The sequence below is a fragment of the Corvus hawaiiensis genome, chromosome 5 (assembly GCF_020740725.1).
Source record: "Corvus hawaiiensis isolate bCorHaw1 chromosome 5, bCorHaw1.pri.cur, whole genome shotgun sequence".
NCBI classification, from domain to species: Eukaryota; Metazoa; Chordata; class Aves; order Passeriformes; family Corvidae; genus Corvus; species Corvus hawaiiensis.
Window position 1 is genome coordinate 62,908,059 of NC_063217.1, and position 19,838 is coordinate 62,927,896.

The 19,838-nt window shown below is 38.1% G+C and overlaps 1 protein-coding gene across 8 annotated transcripts in view; it reads left to right on the forward strand.

Annotated features, from left to right (window-relative positions):
- INPP4B (inositol polyphosphate-4-phosphatase type II B) overlaps positions 1-19,838 on the forward strand; it is a 315,749-nt gene that overhangs the window by 962 nt on the left and 294,949 nt on the right. The gene's annotated exons all lie outside the window — the stretch shown is intronic.

Genomic DNA, 19,838 nt, shown 5'->3' on the forward strand with positions numbered 1-19,838 from the left:
TCTCGAGGACCTCATCTGCAAAGGTTTTGTGTCGCGTTCGAAAGTTGGTGATACTTAGGTGAGGCTAGCAACTTCTGTTGGTGACGTTAAGGGTTAATTTGGTGGAGTAATTGAGCTATAGGATCCCTATCCCCATCTTGCAAAGAGCAGCGTCTGCCGAGATGTAATGGAAACCACAAGAAAGGTATTACAGATAATTAAGTTGAGCAGAGTTGTAACTTGAAATTGAATCAGCCCGGAAAGGGGGTGGAGAGGTGGGGGATGATGTTCAATTTCTGATCTATAATCGAGTAGAGCTCTGTTTTCTTTTTCTGAAATGACACAGAGATTTTGAAGCATGGGTGGCAGAGCTTGGGACTACTAGTTTGGTCCCCAAAACTAACCCGGTACCTTATCCAAAAGAGAAATAATAGGATCAAGTCTTTGTGGAGCTGTGTATTCATCTGATGCTTAATTATGTTTCCATTTATCTTCCTTGCCAGAAGAAATTTACTTGTGTATTTACCCATTAATGATGTGTTAAAATAGATATACTAAAATCAGGCCATACATATGCCATTTAAATCTGACTTTGAATCTCAAAGATGAGAATATTTTCAGTCCTTACTGGCTTACAGGCACTCTCTGTATGTAAATGATGAATACACAGCAAGAATGATGGGGGGAATGTCTCTTTTTCGGTCTGTATCAAAGAAAGAGTATGTAAATAATTGGTTACTAACACAACTTCTATTCAGATAAGTATTTGTAAGTGTGAGAGCAGTCTTTAAAAAGGCAGTTTTCTAGTCACTTGATTATTTTCAATGTTGTTTCTATTTTACTTGATTAAATTTGAGCTAGCTTTAAAGCCCTGCAGTAGCTCAGATTTTTTTGTTCTGTGAACCTGTATATTGGATGGGGTTTGAGTAAGTAAGCCCTCATTGCTGTATCTATCCATGCAGGACTGAATGCTGTTTACTTCACACATATTGATAATTCCACTGAAATTAAGATACAAGTCACAAGATTAATATGAGCAGCAATTAGTCCTGTGAGATTTTTACAGCCCTGATGGTGTTAGTGACAGCATGTGGAAATGTTACTACTTCAAAGCCCTATTTTTGCTTTTTTCCCCTTCCACTTTCTGACAGTGAGATACTTACAATATATCCCCTCTACAGCACTTGAGATAAGATTAAATCTTCCTTTAAAATACATCTTTTCTTTTACTGGCTTTCTTGGACTGATTGAAGCTTCAAGTTCCAGTTCTCCATGGGTTCCTCAAACCTTGTAAGTGCGGCTGATCCCTCTTTTCCTCTGGTTTCTCTTTCTCTGGAGAGACTTATCCATGAGGCTGCTTTAGTTCTTTTTGATCAAAGAATTCTGTCTTCCTCAGCCTAAGGTGTATCAGTTTGAGCAGGTGTATCCAGGTGCCTCTTACAGATCCTCCTTTGTGAGCGATAGTCTCCTTACCTTCTGATCTGACTGAAAGATTTCACAACCTTCACTTAGATGAAGGTTTTGTGAACCAAAAATGCAAGATTAATACTCTGCTTAGTGCCTGGAAGTCTACTGTACTGTAAGAAGAACATCCTCCCCCCCCCCCCCCCGCCCCCCAAAACCCCAACAAAAACCACAGGAGTGGAAGACCTGCCTGGAGCATCAAAGTCAGCCTGTAGAGGACAGTGCTGCTGGCTGACAGTAATGAGTGGAGGCTGTGAGAGAGTCTGCAGGTGAAGTAATTGTTTGAATAGGCTAGGCCTAAATTCACCGTGAATTTTTTGAGAAAAAGCAGTGGGATTGATAGGTATGCTGAATTATTCAGCTTGTTAGGGATATATATTTTTAGCAGATGACTTCTGCAGATAAATATGAAAACAATACTTTTTGAATTTATGTAACAGATTTACAGCAGGAAGTAAGACAGCTGAGACAAATCCAAATGTGGACAGTTACTCCCAACACTAAAGTTTCTTCAAGACTTCTGATGACTTGAGGTAGCATGCTTAAACACTTGGGCAGTTAACTACATGTCTCTCCCTAATTTATATTTTCATAACCCTTCTGTATGTCAAATGCTCTGACTGATGGAAAATTTTTAGGAAGGGCTAGTTTTGCTTGGCTTATTAAATATCTTGTATTACACTAATATTTTATTGTTATTATTGATGAATGGTGAGTGTTTATTACACTTTTGATAAAGGATTCTTTCTTTGAAGTAAGCTGGGCTGATTTAACTCAAATTATATGAAATATTTTTCCCTGGATTTTTAAATTTACTTGTAAATCTCACTTTGAGTGTCAGAACATGAGCTGGATGGAAGGCCGAAATGTTATTTGGGATGAGTTGGCCGCATCAGGCCTTGGATCTTGTCTACTACTTACCCTGGGTTTAGGGGTCCTCCCCACAGTTCCTGATTTCACCTACAAACTTGGCAATCTCACTACAAATTTGTCCTGAGTTCTCCATCCCTTCATTTAGCAGCAGTCACAGCTGATTTTGCTCTTGCTGTCTTTTAGGTTGTTTTTTTAAGAGAATGCCTAATTCTTCCTTAACTCAGTCGGGTAAGGATTTGGTCAGTTAGCTTTTCAGGCCTCTCCTGTCCTGGATAGTTGATATGTTACAGAAAACCTGAGGCAAACTGTGAAAGGCCAGCTGGATTGCACAAGGTTTGAGTGGGGCGCTGGACTTCTGCTCACAGATATCTTCACAGTGATACAGGATTTTAATTAAAAAGACTTGCTTGTCTTCATACCAAATCCATGCTGACAATTCTGAAGAGGGCTTAAGGTTTGTGGATTTAGGTATCCTGCTGTTTGGAAGGCTAGGCTTTTACTGCTTGCCAGAAGAGGAAAAAAAAGTATGAACTACTGATGTAGACTCCTCTTGTCCATTTTCCCCATAATCTGCAAAGGGAGATTCAGTTGATTTGGCCAGGTCAATAGCAGGTCTTTTTGGGGAAGATTTTTTTCCCCATTTTTTCTGTCATCATAAATTAACAAAATATGGGCAGAATCTCAAAAGAGCAAATCAGATTTAAGCAATCCATTCTACTATGAAAATTGCTGTTAGGAGACAGGATACGTTGTCTGTCTTCCAAGTCTTGTGTACCTTTTTGGCAAAGTATACTGAAATAACATACTGAAAAGTGAAGTGGACATCTTATGCTGTACATGGTATGCTTATTAATTTCTCTTGAGAGGGAGTGAATAGAACAAATTGTATCTGCTTATTCTGTAGGTTTCTCAAGTTTACAATGATAAAGTTTGCTTACATGTTTCAGTAATGGGTCTTGAATTGTTTGATCTCAGTGTTGTTGGTGTGACTTCTAAGAAATGTAGAGTCATTTCTGCTTCTCAAGTGTTATAGATCCAAGGTCTAAAGAACTTGCCACCCTTCTGAATCCAAAGAGACTGGGCAGGAGTGTTCTGTTTACAGTTGCTTCAGCTCTGTCTCTGCACAGGAGGTTTAAAATTTGGTTTGGATGCTAAAAGGCTTTTTACCTCAGTCTAGCAACCTAAGCTTCTTCCTATTTGTCAGTGAATTTGCCCCGTAGGTTCCTTCAGACTGTTTTTAATGTTGAAGAAGGCTCTATTTAATGAAAATACATAAGAAAACACAAGCTAAAGGTGTTTACTTGACATGGTACTGTGTCAAAGTGTTAAATGTGATGGTGTTTATCAAGGTCACTTTGGCAGGCTGAGTTTGTGCTCTGTTGCTGGGTGTCATGGCACTAAAAATCAAATCCATCTGTGCTTGTTTGATGTATGTTTCTTGTTTTGTTGTGTGTCCTGTTTCTATGAAATGTCACCCTGTGACCCCAGTGAAAATTTATCCTGAGTACGTCAGTAAAGTCAGTCGGGGGAGCACTTCCTCTTAACATATATGAATAACCGAACCACTTTCATTTGTATCAATTTCTTTCATTCTGTTATCTGTACTCTTGCCAATAGGAGTTTCTTGCTGCAAAAACACTAATTTGGCAAATAGAATGAAATCTCTTAATATGAGAAAGACCCTGTTTTTTAAAGTGACTGTGAGGTGGACATGTAATGCACAATTAAGAGGAAGAAAATCTTGTGGGAAATAAGCTTTTATTGTATTTTTATGGTTGTTCATATACCACCAAGTCTGTGTATTGTTTGTTTAGTTATCCAGTGTGATCTTAACATATTATTGCAATGCTAGTAAGATGCACTAAACCCAGGGTGCATATTTCTGTTGTGAAAATGGCTCAGAAACATGAAAATGGGTGTAAAATCTCGGTGTTAAATGTGGCTTGGTATCTTGTGCATTTGTGCAAATGGAGCATTAAGCAGAATGCACCAACTCTGGTGGTGTACGGTGTTTCTGTAACAGCAGTAACAGGTTCTGTTTGCTTTGTGTAAGTGGCTGAAGAAAACAGCTGTCAGTAAAATGGAGTTTTCTGAAATGAAATAACTTTCTCTGCTATAGAAATGTAATTTTGGAATAATATCTTTATTGGGTTATTCCATCTTATTCTGTAAACAAGAACAGGGTTTGGTACACAGAGTAGGAGATACTGCATTTGACGTTCACAATAACGTCAGTCTGCTATTTTTATAGCTTTAAAAATATACTTTCAATTGATGAGAAGATCTTTAATTTTTCAAATTAATGATCTAGAAGTTGTAGTGTCTGAGAAGCACCTCTTTGCTTTAGCCAAGCAAGTGTGTGGGTTGAGTATTTTTTTTCTCCCACTTCAAAAGGCAGCTATAGAGCTCCACTGGATCTGGAATTTCTGTATTACTGCCTGTCATGACACAGAACTTGGGTGGCTTTTGTAGAATGGCCATGTGGCATAGCCTCTCTACGTTAGCTGGAAATGAGAATTCCACAGTGTTGCCTCTGTGTGGAAAGCTGGTTGTAAAGCAAACTCCCCTGTAGTCCTGCACAGCATCTCTTTCCACAGGAGCACTGTGACCAGGATCATCAGGTGGTGGTCCAGTCATTGAACGTTGCAATAAAGACAGAGAATGCAAATGAGGAAGAAACACCTGGTGAAAAATAAAGTAAACATTGAAATCATCACTCTCAGTTTAGACCTGCAATTGAGAAATATTGTTCAATTTGATCTGCAGTTTCTATACAAGCACAGATGCTTAACTTGCATTAAATTTCACTCAGTGAATCTACATTAAACATTTTTCCAAATGGATCATATTTGATAATTGTTTAGCCATAGAGTTACAACAATTATGAATTACTTATTTTTAACTCTAGGAATTTTTTGGGCTGTCCTGCTGTCAGTGCCAGATAACTTTAAGTACTGCTATTTTGTCTCAGCTGGCTAGTGTTGACTTTTTCTACTAGGAACTGATAGTTTCCAGGTAAGACAAACTAAAGTGATGGCTGCTATTTTTATGGAAGTTGTTTTGGTTTTGGATACCACAGATGCCAACAGTTGGAAGCTTGGAATGTACCGATACAGCCTACACTAGGTGGCAGTGTAAAATATGAAGAAGCCTGAAAACATTTGGAATTCTTTAGGAACCCCATAGAAGCTGCCACATTTATGGCTCATTTTGTAGATAAGCATGTTTTTACTGCATATTCTCCTGTTAGATGTGAGGTCACTTATTTTTCATGGTCCTAATTTGTCTTGACTTTACCCTCTTTGAATCAGAGAACATGTTTGGAGAGTTACTGTAAGATAGCTGGTATACTGAAAATTCAGTCTGCGCTTTTATTGTGGTTAGCTGGCTTGTGTTTGTAGTTAGTTATTGGTTAGGAAAATCATACGTTGTTGAAAATGTTATGTGAGATCTATATTTCTTATCTGCAGGACAGAAATTGCCAACTGATAAAACAGTGATGGATGAGACTTCATTTTAACATTTTATAGCTGTATTATAGACATTTATAATTTATCTAAGATGATGTAGTATGCATATACTGTTTTCAAAATAAAATTACTGGAATTGTACATAATCTGTTGTCAAATTGCGGGTACAGTTGGAGTTTATTGTCTTTTACTTAGAGAATGTATATATGTGTGAACTGAGATATATGTGTGTGTGTATATATATATATATATCTAAATATATATATATATATATATATAAAACCCCCCCATTGCCCAGTTGCTGTGGATCTAAGTCTCCTTAAAAATGGTAGGATGTGTGAGCTTAAAAAGCTCAAATGCATCTTAATGTTCTTCAAGCATTGCAAGGGAGCTTAAGTGACAGTGGGAGTCAGGACAGTTGTCTGTGAGCAAAGTATATCCTTTGTTAGTAAAGGCTGGAGTCCTTTCAAAGTTTTCCTTCAGCAATGCCTGATGATACAAAAATTCTGATCAGGGTAGAGAAAATAACATTTACAGAAACCTTTAAATCCATTTCTGTGCCATCAAGATGCTATAGCCTAGAGATAGATTCCCTACTAAAACATATAAAGCAAGAGGGATCAGAGGACCCAGCCTGTGAAGGTTGTGTGCAGAGTTGCTGAACTGCTTTGTTATGTATTTGCAAGTGAAATGAGAAAGCAATTTGATGTAACACCGTGAAAGCTTTATGTTTTTTATAAATTGGATTTTCTCTCTCTGACAAAAATGAAAAGCCTGGTCACAATAGCTTCCTTGGAACTGTGTACTGCAAAAAGCAAAGCTGTCCACATGCTGAGGTTATTAAATGAATTTAGGCTGTCAAAATATACATGGAAATATATTTAGTACCTTGCACTAAAATTGATCAGTAATTAATCTGGTGGTAAATGAAGAAGACTGTGCATACATAAGGTATAAGTCAGGATATGCTGAATATGTTTGAAGAATGAACATTTTATAAAATCCCAACTTTTGATAATGAGTTCTTTTAAGCAGAAGACAGAAAAGCACTATGAAGCAGTGGGAGTGTTTAGTGAGGAAACACTTCCCCCTCCTTGCTTTTTGCTCATACTATTATGCTTTTCACAGAAGAAAATGTTCAGTACCGTTGATACCTGTCATATCAGTATTTTGAAGATAATGTGAAAGATTTACCCGCAGAAAATTTAGATGGTCAAGTAAACCCATGCTTGGAGACTTACTGAATATATGTATGGGTCCTGGAGGGGCATTGTAAGTAGTGATCCTCTACATTTATGTAGTCTTTGGAAAATTCAGCCTTAACTTTTATCATTCATAGCTTTCAGCAAAGGAAACCGGGCATAAATCCTCCTTGGCAGCTCTGAATCTTAGTTGTTGCTTAAACTCCAACTGTTAATTGAGATGCCCTGTCTCAGTTTGGATTGTTTTGGTTCAGCATTCACAGCTATTTTTGTTTGTTTGTTTTGACTGATATTAATTGAATGGCAAACTGTGGTAATCTTGCACAAAAGTAAAAGCATGCTAAGCACCAATTTATTAAAAAAGAAGGGTTGTGGATGCCCATATTAATGTTAATAGGAATTGTCCTACAATTTGCATCTGAATATTGATCTAAAGATATGTGGGAACCTGACAGAGCAGATCCCTGACAAAAGCAGAATGTGAAAAGTCACTGACTGAGTCACAGGGTGAAAGGAATAGACACACTGAAACAAGATTAAAAAAGCTTATTTTAGACCTGGATGAAAAGTATTCCAGAAATAAACTGTCTGATCTGATGTCCAAAGATCTCACTTCCAACTATGATTATAAGGAAACTGAAATCCTTCGGTCCAGTTTGGGCCTGTGTCTTATAACCCATGCATGAAAACAGAAGGCATTACTGATGCTGATCTGGGAAGCAAAGTGGTGAATCCCAGCTTAAGCAAAGCAAACAGTCTCCAGATGTTCTGGGAACAAGTCACTTCTTACCTGAGCAGTGGGGACAAAAGGAAGTCAACCCATCTGGAATTCTCCACTTGTTTTTTCTACTAGAACCAAACCTTGGAGCCTTCTTCCATGTTGTAGCCTTTGTTGGCTACAATATTTAAATAAATCTGATATTCCACTAGGAAACATGCTACAATTGTTTCCATGTTAGTCTGAGAAGATACATTTATAACAATTATTTTAAACACCTAATTCATCCCTTGCTCTACTTGTTGAACAGCTTGTTAATGAGGTGTCCTAGAATCGTCTATGAATATTTATTAAGATTTATATCAAGAGTAAAATATAGAAAAACTGTACTCTTTTGCAAAAGAAAAATTCTGATTACGCTTTTTCAGTGCTCTGAAATTACCTTAACAATCAATTTCAGTGTGTTAAACAGAATTACATGCTTGGGAATTTTACCTGAAGCAGAGATCTGATGTTTACGGATATCTCTTTGGTTTTTTGGTTTTTTTTTTACCCTCATAGAAAAAGAGCAACTAGCTTTAGCCTCATGAACTATTCCAGATTTAGGGGTGGGGGGGACCTGAGGGGAAGGGCTAAAACACTGTAAACCATAAACATAAAACATTTTGCCTATTTTAAATAAAATACTGATGAAGATCTAGCACATGTCTGTGTGAATTTGTCTTGGGAGATACCTTCTAAGTTCTGAAGAACATCAGCTTTGAGAATCTATTTTTGTGTTCTGGAAGAGCAATGTCTCCCACTAAAGTTTGAAGGTTAAGGTAGAAATACTTCTATGGAATATGAAGTGCAAGAAGATATATTTTTAAGCAATTTTAAAAGACAATACCAGCCTGTCAGTTTTGACCCTAGTTTTTCTTTTCTGTATTTGGAACAGTGTTGCAGCTTTACACCCAGATGATTTGTTAGTTCTGCTGTAGTAAATAATTCAAAAGAGCCTTTGTTGTGTAGTCAGCAGTGTCACACATCTCTCACCTCCCCTAAGTGATGGAAGCAGATTCTGACCCCATTTGCAGTGCTGTAGGTTTGCTGAAGCTCAAGGAAGCACTTTGTAAGATCGTGGCTTTTGGGTTTTGTTCTCTAAAAAGAAATAAAATATTGTTTTAAAGTTTCATTTTTAAATTTTATTAGTAATTTAGCCTCTCATATGTTGATTCTGGAAATGCACAGAAGGGACAAGATAGTAAGAGAAACCCAGGTGTGCTGATATTTTGGTAGGAAGTGTAGGTCTCATCTTGGAAGCACTCATTGGCCTGAGGGTCAGACTGGAATTTTGAATCCTTGAACAGGCAAGGTGAGACGTGCCTCTGTTGAATGGCAATGGGGAACTGGAGGAGAGCTGGTGTCTGCAGAGCAGGGCACCTCTGGGGAGCCATAAAAACTTCAGGGCTAATAGAAATTTGCCTACAAGATGGGAAAAGGAGTATGCCATAACCAGTCTCAGTATTGCAGTTTTCCTGAATCTTTAGCAATGAAGATAAGTCTTGGTGTGCTTGGCTACTTTCCATCTTACCTCAAAGTTTGTTTTGTTCCTGTTTGTGTTTAGAGAATTTCTGTGTCTATGAGGAGATAAGCTGGCTGCCTCTTTAGACTACAGTAAATTCTATTCTTACATACTGTTAAGCAGTCTGGGTTTTGCTTTTTAGTGAAAGGTGCATGTAATTGTTTTGGGTTTTTTTTTGGAACTTAATGAGAAGTGTACATTAGTGTCGAAAACTTGTAAAGCCTTTGTCACACTACAGCCAACTTGCCTGCTTGTCAGCAATCCTGGATTTTCCTCTTTCTTCATGCGTGGTTATCTTTCAGCTTGTTCTGTTTTGGTCCAAATAGTGTTGCTCCCATTCTAGCCCACTGAAAGATATTCATAGCTTTCAGACCTAGTTCTCATCACAGGCAGACCACTAACAGAATCAGACAGTGTTGAGGTGGGAGGTACATGGAACTTGCCATGCTCTTCTCAGCAGAATTTTCTGCATCTGACAGGTGATGCAACCAAACAAATAAACAAAATTCAGATCCTGTATGTGTAGGCAGCAGGTGTTTGTACGGGTAATGGACTGCAGTGGCTTGGGTAACTGAAAAAATAAAATAATTTGTACTATCTTGAAAATAGACACTGCCTTAATCCATCAACTTAAAAATTGCTGTATGTGAAGAAGGGGACAGTGTAAGTAAGTTCCTAAGATTGAACCAAGAAGACAGATGATTCTTCTTGTCTGCTGTGCCACATTAAAAAAAAAAAAGAAAAAAAAGCCTTAAAAGAATTACCAGGCAATGAGGAGATAATTAAACCATCAAGCACAGGGAATTTCATGGCCATTGTGGGTAAACAACTCTGGCTGCTCCAGGCAAAGGACCAACTTAATTAAAAACAATGGGGAAAAAAAAAAGGCCAAACCCAAAATTCTAATTTAGTTAACCCATTTACCAAAGAAATATATTGGAAACCCACTAGTTTTTCTACAGAAACTAACACTGTCTATAAACGCAATATTTTAGAAACTTTCTAAAATTTCTTTTAAAATGTACAAACAGCATGGGTTGCAAAAGTTGTGGGTTTAAAATATATTTCATGCTAATTTTCTGATACTTTTTTTCATCATGAAATATTTAATTTTTCACTTCTAAGTAAGGGGAAAGCTGAGATCTGTAGCAGGAATTGCATTTTTTTTTCTGATTCTTGAAATATCCTTAGGGCAAGGAGAAGGACACACAGGAAGACAACCATATCCTGGGCTGCGTCCAAAGCACTGTGGGCAGCAGGTCAAGGGAGAGGATTCTGCCCCTCTGCTCTGCTCTGGTGAGATTCTGCCTGCAGTGCTGCATCCAGCTCTGGGGTCCTAGCATAAGAAGGATGTAGACCTGTTGGAACAAGTCCAGAGGAGGCCACAAAGATGGTCAGAGGGCTGGAGCACCTCTCCTATGAAGACAGGATGAGAAAGTTGGGGTTGTCTAACCTGGAGAAGAGAAGGCTTCCAGGGAGATCTTTACAGCATCCCAGAAGGTGCTGCAAGAGAGCTGAAGAGGGACCCTTGGGCAGGACAAGGGGTAATGAGTTAACACTGAAAGTGGGCAGGTTTAGATTAGATATTAAGAAAAAATTCTTTACTGTGAGGGTGGTAAGACATTGCCCAGAAAATCTGTATATGCCCCATCCCTGGAAGTTTTCAAGGCCTGACTGCGTGGGACTTTGAGCCACCTGGTCTGAAGGAAGGTTTTCCTGCCCATGGCGGGGGGTTGGAAGGAGATGATCTTTAAGGTCACTTCTAACCCAAACCTTTCTGTGATTCTGCGACCATCTGTGCAATGAAGCAAACTCTGTTGCTCAGGTTATGCAGCATATGGTGGTGTGGGTGCTGTCCTAGTCTGCAAGCCTTGTCTTGTCTGTTATTGAACCATTGTGGCTACAGCATTACCAGCTTAACGTCTCATTAGCACATGGGAAGCTTATGGAAATAGGAATTTCTGGGCTGGATTACCCAGGGAAACATTCAATGGCTCAAGTGAATATGGGTGTTTGTGTGAGTTTGAGACTGTGTTGAACCTTGAGCTGCCAAATCTAAAACTTTAAAATCAATGGCAACCTAAAAATTCAGGATGAATCAACATAATACTTTAAACCTTCAGTTTTCAAGAACATTTTTATTCGTACTTGGTATGCTAAATTGTTACAGGATATGGTATTTGCAAATAGTAGCATTACTTCATAAATTACTGCACTCTTACTGGCTTATGCAGATGCATTAGTCCCTTTACTGAAGCTGGGAGGGAAAAGAACAGAGTGCTCTTGTGTAAGTGGACATATATAAAATGTGGTGCCAGAAGGGCAGCAAGGGAGAAAACAAAGGTGGTGGCCAGAGGTACCTGTCAAACCAAAAGGCAGAAATAAGCATTCTCATAGAAGCTTCTGCTGCTGTGCTTACGCAGAATTAAAGGTTTTCCTGCTGTGTCCAGTTGTACTACTACCTTGTGCCTCTCTGACATAATTTCGGAAATGTTTTGAGTCGGAGTATTGTGTATCCCCTTCTAGCTCAGTGGGGCGGTGATTCCTGATAACAGCAACTGAATTCAACTTCATATTATTGCAGGGCATAGTTGTCTAACAGATTTTGCAAGTAATTTTCCCATCTTACTTTTAGTTGTGGATTTAATATTTAGCATGTGAGAATTCTTAATGTTAAGAGTAATATTAAGGAACATTAATATTTAATTCAGTGTCATAAGAAATAACGTACAGTCATTTTTTCAGATGAAATAGATAACATATCTCTCATAGTTCCTTTGGAATTTTGGTGCTTCTTAATCACTGCTTAAGGGATAAGGCATAAAATCTTCCTTTGTATGTGACTGCCAGAAGTTAGATTACATTGGAACTAAATAAACACCAAATTGGAAGGAATTTAGATTAACATCCATATTTGTAGATTTTGAAATTACCTTAATCTGGGAAAAAAAGCTTGAAACTTGTCATCTGTGCCAGCACTACGTTAAGGTCTGCATTGGCACAGTTGTTACTTCTGTGCTTCTCTGAGCTGGCACTTGGTGTTTTGCAGCTCTATTTTTCATTCATGGAAGTAGGACGTAGTGGAAGAGCTGTCTCCTTGGATGTGTGCTCTGAATTTGCAGGGCAGTTCGCTGGTCAGAGTTGGTGACTTCACTGGAACAGAAGGTTCAGATCAGATCAAGAAATTAACCTCAATTAAGGTCTTCAGCATTAAATCTGCATTATTATTAGAACCAGAACACATTGGTGGTTTTATTTGAAGTCTTGCTTTGAGTTATGGTTTGAATTTGAATTCTTTCTTTGAAGAATTTTCGGCAAGATTTCTTCTGTTTCCTCTGTGCCTCTGTCCCTGAGTGCAGAGGCACTTTTATGTGTGCTGTTAACTGCTCACCAGCCCAGTTTCCTGTTCTTCAGCTCAGTTGTAGTACAGGATCATTAAGAATTACTTAATGATCTGGTTAGGACTCTGTATTGCCATATACTGAAATATTTCTTTGTTCTTTGTGTATTTAAAAGTGGTAGTTTTCTGCCTTAATCTAAACTACAGTGTTATTCTTCACACTGAATGCAGGAGGTTTAATTACTTTCTTTGCAACAATAAAGTATGGCATTTCTGGCTGAAATAAGGAGGGGTTTTTTTGGTTGGTTGGTTGGTTTGTTTGTTTTTTTCTTTTTTTTTTAATAGTGGGATAGATAAAACTGTTTAAGAGTATTTTAGGGAATGTCTGCCTCAAACATGGTAAGGTACTGGGAAACTGGGAAAGATTTGGGAACAGACTGGTTTTGCTAGAGAATGCTGATGTTGGAAATGGTGGAAATTAGTTTTATGGGAAGAAAGACTAGGAAGTTCCTGTAATGACAGCAGGGATAATTGAAGTAGGAGGTAGGTATGAGGGATTAGGAGGAAAATATTTAGGAGGAGAATATTTTATAAGGATTAAAAGAACAGTCACTGCAGGTGAAGTGACACTCTCTTGGTTCATTTTGCTGTCTTCATTGATTTCTTCCTCAGTTTTTGAGGCTTTTCTGTTAATAAGTTCTATTAATTCAGCAGCGAGAAAAAGAAAATGAAAGTTGGAATTGTAGTTGTGTGTGTTGTTTCAGACTGAGGAAATCAAATAAAAAGTAACAAAGTTTATCTAAACTGTTTCATTGTATGTCTCCTCTGGGTAGTGAGGGCAGGGTAGCTGCAAGTCAGTCAACTGCACAAACCTTTGGGCAGTTGGAGAAAATCTTAGAGCAGAAAAATGAGAAATGACAGAAATGCTGGGAGAACAAGGGGAAAGATCCCAGTTCTGTATTTCCCCTAGTTTCTGCCTTTGTTTTCCTTTATAAAATTCAAGTGTATCTTATTCAGGGCATGACAGATAGCTGTTGTCTTTTTTTCTTTTTTGTTTGTTTTTTAAAGAAAAACACAAACAAAACCCCATCAATTGAATCTCAAAAGTAGTCCTTCACTTTCCAATAACATTCCTCTGCCTGTGTAGAAATGAATTTTGAATATAAAGTAAAACATTTTAAAATTGTGATATAGTTTATAAATAGAATGCAATTTTTTTGGGGTAGCCTACAAATTAGTTGCATGGCTATCAAAAATTGTGTGCAGGTCACAGTCAAAAATTAATTTAAAAATCCAACCACTCTTCTCCATGTGAATGTAATTTTTCAGTCTAACACAGGAATAAATAATCTTAATTAAGCAATCTGAAAGAAAAAGGCAGAAGAGCATGCAAAGCCTCCCAGGTAGTATTGAGTTCTACCATATGAAATAGAAGAATGACGAATATTCTGTAATCAGCTGGTACAGGACAACAGTGTTTATTGTACTGGATGACTTGTCATCCAATAAAATTTTCTGAATGCTATCACTGAAGCACGTAATTTAGTAACAACAGAAGTGTCGTTGCTCTCAAGTGCAGTGCTGAGCTGGAATCTGTGTCCATCCGCCAGCAGCCACTGCTGGACTGGTGTTCTTCACCCCTCAAAGCACAACCCAGCAGAAGCAACAAAGGAAGGGGCAGAATTGGTACTGTGGGATTGAATCCTCTGATGACATAAAAAGAGGCAAATTATTCTTTCCTAGCCAATGATCTAGGGATCAGAACATATTGTTGTATTTCTTTAACCACCTTTTATTTAGCTTTCTTCCTTTAGTTTGATATGTAAATTGCTAGACAATTTTTTTTTTTCTCAGCATCCATGGAAATGTAATAAAATGGCAGAGAATGCAGCTGTCAGTGGGAGCTGTGCTCATTTAAAGGCTGTGAAATTTGACCTCGAGCTAGGCCTCCTTGTATTTCCTTTCCTATGGATAAGGGATTTGATGGAAGTATTTTGGTATGATAGCATTTCAAAACTTTGACATATATTTAAATAGATACAGACTGCGTGCTTGAGTCTGTACTTAGCCTTTCACCTAACCTGAAGACTTACAAATGAAAACAAAACAAATGAACAAAGCATTTTCTAAAATCATCTTGAGTGATGCCTGCCATGTGAGGAAAACAGCAAAGCAGCTGCCAGACAGTATCAGACCCAAAACCAGACAACCTCAGCTCTGGCCAGGTATGGCAAAGAGTTATAGTAAAAGACGGTTACTGCAAAGCAGATATTAGGAGGTAAACTATCCTTTTCTTCTTTTTTCTTTTGTATTTCAAATGCTCTGCTGTACAGCAAATAGCATAAATGTTACTGATATATCTTAAGATATATGAAGTGTCCTAGAACTGTCTCCCGCCTCTGGTACATGGCAGCTGGTGACACAGCTGTCTTCTGTGACAAGTCAGCCTGGCACTGCTGCAGCCAGAGCAGGGTTACTGCAAAACCTGAGATATGTTTTGTCTGCAGGGCCCTTTTTCTCCTCACTAAATAGATGTCCCACCCTGATCATCCTCTCTGGAGTGCAAGACCAGAAGTACACTACTGGATTTTGGGACAGTGGAAGATTAAGCTGTTACATTTCTCTCTCCAGGCTCAATTGAGATTGCCCTAATTTACATCAGTTTTGAGCTGCTGCCTCGATCTCTGTGCTGTTCGGATTAGTCCAAGCATAAGGTGCTTTGGGTAAATTGCTTCTCTTATGCTCAGATTGGCTTTCAGCACCTCTTTCCTTGGGGTGAATGTAGGACCATTTTGGTGCTGAGAGTTTAATTTACTACCAGACACATTATGGATTCTTTTAAGGATTAGCTCAGAACAGAGAAGTGAAATGCTTAATTTTGATATTACTCCTCTCCTCCCTTCTCTTTGAAATGGTTCCAAACACTGTGCAAACAGATACTTGAACTACACATTGGTATGTGCCAGTTTTTCTGTTGCTGGATTTTATTCTTTATCTTTACTATGTTTAGGGTAAAATGCAGCAGCCATTTAACAGAACTAAATAGCCACCATTAACGACAAAGAGAAGAATAGTATCTCTCTGAAACTGCACAGGAAATTCTAGGTATGTATCTGGGAGTTAGGTTTTGTCAAGGATGCCATAATTAATGCCCTTAGCGGAAGATAAGTCTCCATTGCTTACACTCATACATCAGCCATCTTGCATGTTCATCCCAGTGTCAGAGGGTGCTGTGCCCCTATAAAACAAGCACATTTTCACCTTTTTTTTTCTGGGTACCCAGAAGCCCTTTCTATCTTGGCACAGTGATGAGTTCCAAGAAAACTCTTAGACTGCCTATGTTGTGTGTTTGATCTCCTCACTTCTGAGAATAAATAATACACTACCCAATACACTCCTCAGATTTTGCTGCAGCAGTGGACAAAATACTTAACTCACAATTGTCGTTTTAAATATTTTTTTCAAATGGCTGTGAAATGGTTGCTCATCTGAACATCAATACTCTATTTAGAATGTTAATTCAACTAGGAAACATCCTCAGAATTAAACATTCACTTTTTCTTCTGATGGAATTTTAAAATTAAATTTGGCTGATTCCCCACAGTGTTTTTTGTGTCCTTGATCAATACTTAGGTATGAGATTTTTTTCTGCCGAAAATTTCATTAAGTTGATCAGTTGTTGCTTTCTGCTCCTTGATCCATTCTGCTCAGCTTGATTTTTGTTGGTGGTAGCAGCAGTGGAGCAGAAAAATGAATTACTGGTGCTGCCTGTCTCTTTACCAGAAGTGTTTGTTAGTTAGCTAATCCATTCTTCATATCCTTCCAGTCAGGACAACCTGTACAGAAATGGCTTTTTTCATCAAAGTCAGAGAACATACCATTTAGAGTACCATTTTCATCCTGAAAGTGGAAAATTACTTTCCTTCTGGGAGGCACAAGCATTCAGACACACTAATGTCTTTGCAACTTTAAAACCACCGCACAACTCCTTAGCAAAATAAATAAATCAAGCTGTCAGATTTATAATCTGTGTCCAAGAGTCTGAGTCTTCCAAGGCTCAACATATAGGACCAGAATTTTGTCCCTTTGAGATGAAAGTCCTATGAGTAAGCAGAGGTCCCTGTTTCACAATTCATCAAGTAAATCATTGCCCTTTCTGATATGTCTGAAATGTTTACTCTACACATAAACCATGCATTGGCTGATTGAATGTGAAGACTCAGGATTTGGGATTTTTTGATTTTTTGATTTTTCCTAGTTGACCAGAATGTCTGTGGTGGAGAACTAGGCTGTAAGAGAAGGAAAAGTGAAGCAGTGCAGTCACTGATGGCGTGAGCAGTCATTGAAAGGAAAAGCATTTGCAGGACCCTAGCACTAACATTCATCTATCTGTGATTTCCAGGCCTGTTTTATTTACCAAGGTTTTTAGGAATACAGAGCCACCTTGTAAAGAGCTCTCTCAGGAATGATTTATTTTGTTGCCAACAGGATGACACCAGTCTATAGTTAGCCATGTCTAGTCTGTAATCAGACTCAGTGGGGCAGATTAGGTGCTCTCATAAAGTGAACATGGCTGGAGAAGATTGGCAGCAGAAAACAACACAGACACTGAAGCAGCTGGACTTGGATAATCAGTACTCTAGGAGGCTGGAGAAATTTGGTTTTGAATGCTTTGCTTAAATTTTGGGTTAAGAAATAAAACTGTGCCATTCTCTAGACATAGCACCAAGTCCCTTCAGATTGTAGGAAATTGTTTATTTGAATACATTCATCTGCTTGATTATGTGTTTTTTGTATTTGTTTAATGGTGGTGATCAGCTATGCTATTACAAGAATTAATCCCATCAGGAGCAGTCTTGCAAGTATGGAAAACCATAACCTTCAGGGATTATGATTCATCTGTGTTTAAAAGGAACATACAGACATTAAATCAAAGTTACATCACTGAGCATCCTGAGATCCCTGTCTCCTGGCTTAGTACAGCAAGAGGAGAAGGCAGATGATGGGCTTTGCTGTATGTTGCTGAAGTTGCTAGGGAAGTTACTCTCCCTGACTGGTTTGTTGTGGTGTTAGTGCTGGGCAGCAGAAACAAACGATGTTCTGGCTGTTACTGGTCCCAGCCAGGTATTCTAGTTTGTGTTGATACCGGTGCTCATTTGTGTTGAACAGCAGGTGCTGAGAATTAGCATATCTTTATTTTTGTCCCCTTGCAGTGGGGGTGGTGCCTTCCCCAAGAAGGGAGGAGTGGCAGCCAGAAGTACTGCAGTTTCAGATTGTTACTGCTAAATACAATGCTGTCTGTTTGAGAGGGAGAGAGTAAGATTTGTAGAAAATTGAAAATTTCAGGGAGGAGGGGAATAATCAGAAGCAATCAACACAAGTTTCTTGAAGACAGTGGCTTGAATACACTAAACTCAGGTAAGGTATTTGTTTTTCCTTTAGAAGTAATTCTTGACAATTATGCATTATATATGTATGTATTCTTTTTGTTTCTGTGCTTGGCCTGGTCCTGGCTCATAAAGGTATTTGAAAGCTGTTTGGCCTTATGGAGCAATCATTGGAATATAGGCTTTATGTTGCATGTAGTAGCCCAAAGAGACTTATGACAAATATGCGTGGTCCCCTATTCCATGAAAAATCTGCTCTTTTAGTTGAAGCTAGCTCTAAAGAGGCTGTTAATAGTGTTAATATTCTTCATCAAAAAACCCCCTTGGGAAATAACTGTAGATTTCTATTGCAGCATAATGTCAGATTTGCTTGTTAGATGTTTCTGGTAACACAGTGCTTGTAGCTTAGAGTTTCCCCTATGCCTTCTTCTTTTTCTTCTTTTTTTTGCATAAAGCATAGAGCCCAACAAAAGTAAACCCTACAATATGCGAGTTTTAGTCCTATATGCATCTACAGTGATTTGCTGTGAAAGAAATCTTGAGCTATCTGTATCTTCTTGATAAGTTGCATAAGTTAGAAAGTATGGATTTATATATTAGTAAATAAAATTTGCATTATTTCTGTTCTTTTATCTTTCCTAGAAGCTCTTTGGTTTGGTGTCCCTATGAGAGCACTGAATTAATCTTTTCCTGCCTATTATTTTGGGACTAGCTTTTCTTTTTCTTCTCCTTTTCAATAGCAGAACTTGATGCCTCAGTATTTCCTGTCCTCTGAGGGTATACTGTTCTCTTATCCTCTGGAGGCTGCTGTAGAAATTGCTGTAATATATAAAAAACCTGCTTATGTGATTAGTAAGTTTAAAGGTTTTACAAATTTCCTTATTAGTTTCCATTTAAGGATGCACACCCAGACTCCCTATTTTCTCTATTTGGCCCAAGGGCCTTTTGTAGCTGAATAGGCTGTTCAGTGTTTTTTAAAATTTGTAAAAGTCATAATAAGCAAGTTGAGCATTGTTACAAGTTGGTTCCTATTGTGTCTGAAAAAATACAGATGCAATCAGGCATACTGAGAGTTACCTGCTGTGTAATCCCAAGCTAAACCCAGAATGATTTTCTCAGTCATTTACCTAATGTTACCCAGAAGTCCTATCAGTGAGTTGGTCTCTTTATTCCAGATGGATTAGTTTAGGTATCACATGCGTTTGTATATCCCACTTATCTTTTATATGATCAATTCTACTTCAGGTTTTCAGTAAGCAATTTTCACTTTAATCCCATCAGTTGATGCACACAGCTTCTTTACAGGCTAGCATTTAGCTTTCTTGTACCTGCATAATGTCTAGGTGGAGCTTCCATCTTTTTATCATTTTTATGAAATACAGGTTTGTCTTCAAAGTAATCTCAAAGTTGCAACTGGGTTAAAAAAAGGTACTTGAATATTAAAGAAAAGGAATAAATAATAAAGAAAAGATAGTCAAAGGCAGACCAGAAGTTTGCTGACCTGTGTATTATAAATATAGTCAGTATGTGGGGTATCAAGCTGGATTGAAAATGGCAAGAAGCAAGGTTGATAGTAAGGAGGTGTGTGTGTGTGTGTGTTCAAGTGGATGTGGTAAGTCTAACTGAGCTCTGTCATTTGCTAAAAAATAATCTGGAAACCAATTCTAAATTACTAGTAGGATTATTATTTTGTCTTTAAAAAAAGTCTAGTGTGCATCAAACCTGCTCTTCTTGTTTTACTAGACATGTCTGAGTATGTGTTATAGGCAAGTTACTCAGACTTTGTCAGGGCGAAGTGGCTTACACTGTGCCTAAAATTAAATAGCTGCTAGAAAAGGGAG